The following is a 7256-nucleotide window of genomic DNA, read 5'->3' as shown; positions in this document are numbered from 1 at the left end:
ATAAGCATACTTTCACGAGTGGGAAGAAAAAATATCGATATTCTTTCATGCGAGTGAAATATTTGTTGTATTCAACGGCAAACTATTAAAATATTCTTTTTATTGCATTTTTATGTTAAAAAACGAAATTAAAAACACTGAAAAATTAATAGTGTCATTATATAGGAATCATTAAAACAATTAATGACGTCGTCTTTTTGTGTCGTTACTCCACATCAACTTGACAGCGGTAATTTGAAAGGACTGATCAGCGCAATTTAAGCGTTTTCTGCTGTTATCAAATAATATGTGAATATGTGCATGAAAATCTTACTTCAAGTGAGTATTTCGTCAAAATTCGTCTGAATATTTCAGAAATGCTGCAAAATAACCCTTCTATCTCACTTCGCTTCGATTGAAAAAATCGGCAAGTTTCACAAAGGTGAATACAAAGGTTCGTTCTTATCGATGAAAAACGAAAAACTTATATTTTTACTGCAATATATAATTACAATAAAAACAATAACAAAAACAAGTATATTACAATGTGTGATCCTTTTAAGTTTTATTGCAATGTGAACACAAGGGTTAACATTTTGAAAAGGTGTACATAATTCAAAGAGTTGGTGAAAGCTTGTGTACTCAATGTTTTCAGAAAACAGCATGAGAATCATTTGTTTGTTCTGCATGTTGCCAACATTAATAAGAGAAAAGAGATATTAGGGACTAGAGATCTACATGAAGAACTTCACAATCTCAAATAATTGTACAAATAATACACTAACGAATGCATTTCATTACAGATTCAGTAGTATATACAGCATATGCCGTGTAGTTTTTCGACTCTTCATAAGTAATGTATAAGATAAACCAACCAGGGTTATGGAGGCCAACCCTTAGTTTTAACAACACAATACTTTAATTTTACCTAATACAATGTTTACATTGTCAAAAGAATATATATCACAGAACAATCATACATATGGTTACCTGATAAGGAACAGCACAACCTTCTTTGTTCTTACAGTTGTCAGAATAAGCAGCTTTCTTCATCACATCGTAAGGATTAACAGTTGATCCGGTTTCTCCTCTACACCCCGCTATCATATTTAACAGATATTTTTATCTTGTAACAAATCAGATGATTTTATAACATAATTCTAAATATAAAAAATTAACCACAGTTTTCCACATCAACAAAACTTACACAAAGGTGAGTGATTGAAATAACAGAGCTATAAGAAAATAATTAATAACCATAAACAAGAGAATTGCTTAAGTTAATATTTTGATTTCAATTTGAATTCCGTAAAAAGAACAAATTATACCACTATTTACTCTTTGTTTGGTTGGAATTTTGAACTTTGACCCAAACCACTTTTCCTACATTATACATGTCATATATAATGAAGCGAGATCTACCACGTGGTCGGATCCCGTACGTTTTCCACTATTAATTGCAAATAACTATTTTACCGAAAAGGATTATCTCATTATGATATTTATGTCGGTGAAATAAGGAAAGTTTGAGATTTGTGTTCTGCCGCACAGAATGCATTTCCCTTACGTTTAGATATGAGGACACATTTATTATAAACATCAATTATATGTCCGTCACATAGAAATGTCCCTGACCAAGGGTTTTAAACTCTGATAGTGACCAATGATTAGATTAGTTTTTAGCGGGAAGCAGACGCCATCGCTACATACTTGCGAACATATTACCCGTTGTTTTTTAGTTGATGGATAAAAGAACTGCAGAAATTAAAGTTTGAGGCACACGTCTAGCTATTAGGGGTCATATAAGTAAACCTAGTACAGGAAATAATGAAATGTTTATATACATGTATATGGATATTTGAATAACAATTCGTAAATTTGTGCATATGGGTAATATCTCATCGCATTATTTGAATATGTCGAAACACTAATGTATGAAAATACAGATCACACTATCAGCGTTTTTTTTTTATTCATACTATTGTGCTAGAACAAGTTTTAAGTACCTTTTTTAAATCAACTAACTCGAGAGAGGTAAATGCCATATCCTACAACCCCTCAAGCAAAACATATATTCTGAATAGCAAAAAGATTATGAACGTTAATAATGATTTCGCCTCATTTCGTTTTGAGTACGTGCCACATACTGTTATATGAAATGACAGTTCGTCCAAATGAAAACCATTCACAACATATCAGAAGGTCGTGTAATTGGTGACCCAAAATACTGTGTTTCTTTAGATGTTGTTTTCAATAAATCTCCTGACAAACACAACACACAAAGGCCCGCTATAATACATTAGGAAACACGACAGGTACATAACACCAATAATCTCAGCAAACCGTAATATAATGAGATACATAAAAGTTAATTATATACAAACCGTATTGATAATATATCAATGGTAATAAGTTAGACAAAATCACAGTAATATTTATACTAGGTTGTATTCGAACAGTGATTATGTGGCGTCATAATTATACAGGAAATAAAAATACACATATTTTCGACAATACTCTTCAGTTTTAGAACACACCAAAACAATATACCATGAAGACTTGAGATGTAAAGGTCTATTTGGATATACATGTGTTGTCTCCCTTACAACCTCTGAGATAAAATAGATCAATTTCCTATATTGTCTTTGTAGTACTACCAACTTATTCTTTATTTGTTCGTCCTTAAAAGATATTTTCTTCGGTCTGAGTTGAATATCTGATAAAGCTATCAAAACGTTTTGTGTAAGTTTAAAAAAGTCCCGCAGAGTTCACCTAGAGAAAGATTGTCTCAAGTGAAAATTAGTTATGTTTCACCGTGTAGAAATTCTCCTACTCCCTTTCTTCAAGAAGAATGTATTGAAATCACAGTAACATTAAGCACGACATATCATTACAGGGGGTTATTATGAGAACAGCAGGATATATCTTAATATTATGAATCACGTTTAAGTCGGTTTTAGTCACTCTCAACCTTATATTCCTGTTTATATTCATAAAAATTAAATATAAAATATTGCTTTTAAACGACACCTGTCATTAATATTAGATGTTATATATATATATATAAAATAAAATCAAGAGATATCTATGTTGTTGACAAAATAAATAATTTTTAATATGAATAAACCGTAAAAATATGTTACGATATCCACCACAAAATCTATGTAATATAACAACTTGTCTATTCTGATCTCAGTGTTGCCCCGATAAGACAAGAACACCTATACATGTAGTAGTATATATCTGGTATTAAACTTTCAATAACTATATCAGTATTATATATATGTGCTATTTTTATCATTACAGTGATTCGTTTCCAGTCAATAGGCAATTAAGATGAAATCTCAATTCTTTGTATTACACCATAGCTGCAACAATTCGAATATATTTATTTCAATATGTAACAGTGATATAACAGGATTACCTGATTATATATGGTATTAGAATACTAATAAACATATTGTTTTGACTCACCCCATATCTGGATATTAAAAACCATAATTGTTTAGACTCACCTCATATCTTGATACTAATAAATATAATTGTTTTGACTCACCCCATATCTGGATACTAATAAACATAATTGTTTTGACTAACCCCTATCTTGATACTAATAAATATAATTGTTTTGACTAACACTATATCTTTATACTAATAAATATAATTGTTTTGACCTACCATATATCTTGATACTAATAAACATAACTATTTTGATTCACCTCATAACTGGATGATAATAAACATATTGTTTTGACTAACATTATATCTTAATACTAATAAATATAATTGTTTTGACTAACACTATATCTTGATACTAATACATATAATTGTTTTGACCTACCATGTATCTTGATACTAATAAACATAACTATTTTGATTCACCTTATAACTGGATGTTCATAATTGTTTTGACTCACTCCATAGCTAGATACTAACAAACGTACTTGTTTTGATTCAACCCATATCTGGTTGCTGATAAACATAACTGCTTGATTCAACCACATATATTGTTACTAATAAACACAATGGTGTTGACTTACCCCATATCTGGATACTAATAAACATAACTGTTTTAATTTATCTCATAACTGGATGATAATAAACATAATTGTTTTTGCTCACCCCTATCTGGATGCTAATAAACATAACTGTTTTGACTCATTCAAAATCTGGATACTAATAAACCTAATTGTTTGACTTATCCCATATCTGGATACAAATAATAATAATTGTTTTGACTCACCCCATATCTGAAGCAGCACGATGACTACGAGACATAGTTTGGCAGCCATCAGTGAAAATTACTGATCGCTATTCCTTCATTTGTAACAACACTTTTATATGATTCAAGTCGCTGTAAGTTACTTCTATACGTCAATGATTGTATAGACTCGGGTGTAACTGGTATACATATATTGCTACCTCCACACACCGTACATATACTTACTTCATTGTTTGGTTTGGGGTATTTAACAGGAAACTTGTATCAGAGAGAACAAATTAAAATTAAAATTAAATGACATACGGTCGGGTGTAACGTATACCCACTGACATAGATATCGGACGTGTATTCCCAGAGATACTCCGTACTGGATACCTACAAATGGAATTTTTAAAATGAGGAAGAAAACTTTCCTAGTGTTTGTGATTTGGTGCTACACGGCAGGTGTTTTGGCGTATAACTTTCGTGATGGAATGGATCACCATTATGTATATACGTCCGAGTCAGAGGTTCTTGGGAAGACAAATATTACAATTGTTTGTCATGTAAGTATATATGCTTTATTGTATATGGAAATCATGATGTCTAAATCAGTATTGTACATTGAAATCATGATGTCTAAATCAGTATTGTACATTGAAATCATGATGTCTAAATCAGTATTGTACATTGAAACCATGATGTCTAAATCAGTATTGTACATTGAAACCATGATGTCTAAATCAGTATTGTACATTGAAACCATGATGTCTAAATCAGTATTGTACATGGAAATCATGATGTCTTAATCAGATAAACTTTATCATACCATGATTACACAATGTCATGTATATTAACAGAGAGAAATACCCAATATATATTTCTGATTTGTCGAAATAATCCTTATATCTGAGATTGAAACTTTCATATGCAATATCATATAACAATGATACATAATTCCCATTATTCGGATTAAATCCTAATCCTAATGAAACAATAGCCATGAACTAATTGATCATCCTCATCTTTTACAATAATCCAACTTCATAACATGAATATCACAACCACCTACGTCTAACATTAAAACGTAAAAGAACATGGGACGATCATAGTTCAAATATTTATCACAAAACTAACTCTAGACTTCGTGTTCTAAGATATTCAGTTGATAACATTATAAATCTTAATACTTCACATAGTTGACCAGTATTGGGGACACTCTGATGTTGTGAAGGAAAACTGTACCAAAACTGAATATGAATTTCCTGAATATGTCCAACTTGAAGCTATGTGCATAATAACGGGTCTCCGAAGGGTTACTCCTCATCACATTTTATATACGGAAACCCATTTAGAGTCTTTAAGCTCAAGAAGACAATTTATAAACGTATATTAATGTTTAAAATTATTAATAACTACACTCCAACTTAACTCCTCAATATCATACAACCGTTTTTAATTATAAACAATATCTATACCTTCGGAAATAATAGTTTTCAATCACGAACTGCTTGTTGTATGAAAAGTTTCATTCCATCAACTCCGACTATGTAGGATGTTCCTGACGGTATCGTGGGAGTCTATATTTCAGTTTCCTCTGGGAAAGTATTGATTTTACTGTATCTGAAATTTTCATCAATCTATTCCCAGAAAATTTTACATAATGTTATGTCAGCTAAGGCATTTTAAAAGTGGTTTGAATAGTGATAAATATCACCTGGTTTATAATGCTTCCTGTGCATTTGGTGTATCAAGAGAGTATACTGTGCATTTTTCTTTATTCCAATTCTAGACACCATGTTACATATTTTTATAATTTATAAGTTTATATAAATTTTCACTTTTGAGGTATCCTCAATGGATCTGACCATTCTATATATCAAATCTTCTAAGCGTTTCTCTATTCAACATGATGGCTTCTCATCTCAACAAATTTTATTGTTATAAAACAAATAGATTGGACAACAGGCATGTCTATATAAGTCCTCTCGAAAAAATTATGAGATCTATAGAAGTTACCTTAACAGTGAAAATGTATATAAACTGTTAAATTATATATATATACATGAAAAAATGTTTTGTGGTGTCTAACAATCTTAAAGTGAAATTAAACATGATAACTACTTATTAGTAGTAAACATACTCTTCATACAGATATATACTTTTATCAGTAATATTATTTTTATCTTTTTACTATACATTGCATCAACATTCTAGTCTGAATTTTTGAATGCATTGATTTTGTTTATTGCATACAAGTCAGCATTTAAAGGCCTATCAAAAAGATGTTGTCTTTACACTTTACTAAAGAGTAATTCTACTTTGAAAAATTCTTGCGTTGCCATTGTTCTATTTGATGAATTATACATTCTTTTTAGGTTTTGGAAGGATGTATGATTTCCTCTCCAATGTAGCCTTGTATAAATATTTACCTTTATAATTTACAATTATACTTTTAGGATCAAAAGAGGGAACATAACACCTTTCTGCAAGGTCCAATCTATAGTTTTTATAAAAGAAGACTAATATATGACTTAGCATTTTTTCTGATTCTTTTGACAATGCTGTATTTTTCATGCATAAATATTTGTATGAATTATATATGCATTTTCATGAAACATTTTGAAATGAAATATTTTCATTATTTAGTATTTTTGGCATTGATCACAAACCATTATTTAAAGATGTTGTTTACATTCGGGTTTTGTACAAGCATTATCCATATTATCAATACTGTTTTCCAATAGAAACCTGCATAACTTGCATTCTTTAAAAAATATCTGATATTCTTAAACAACCACGTTTCCTCATAAACGACGAAAAGTAGTAGGATGCAGTTTTAGTTTAACGTCTTCAATGATGTCGCGGAGCGGGGGTTTCGTATAACAGCGTTGTCAACGTTTCACTTTGAAATTTGGTATTGAAATCCGTTCTCGGAGAGTATAATTCGAGCTAGAACTGAACATGATATGTAGTAGACTATACTTAAAGGGTCTTATCTATAACTTACTCAGGATATTAGAGATGCTGAGAATCTAGACTGGAGATTTTATGATAAACTCAGTTCTCAAAAACT

This window comes from Pecten maximus, chromosome 8 (genome assembly GCF_902652985.1).
Source record: "Pecten maximus chromosome 8, xPecMax1.1, whole genome shotgun sequence".
Taxonomy (NCBI): domain Eukaryota; kingdom Metazoa; phylum Mollusca; class Bivalvia; order Pectinida; family Pectinidae; genus Pecten; species Pecten maximus.
This window is presented reverse-complemented; position numbering follows the sequence as displayed.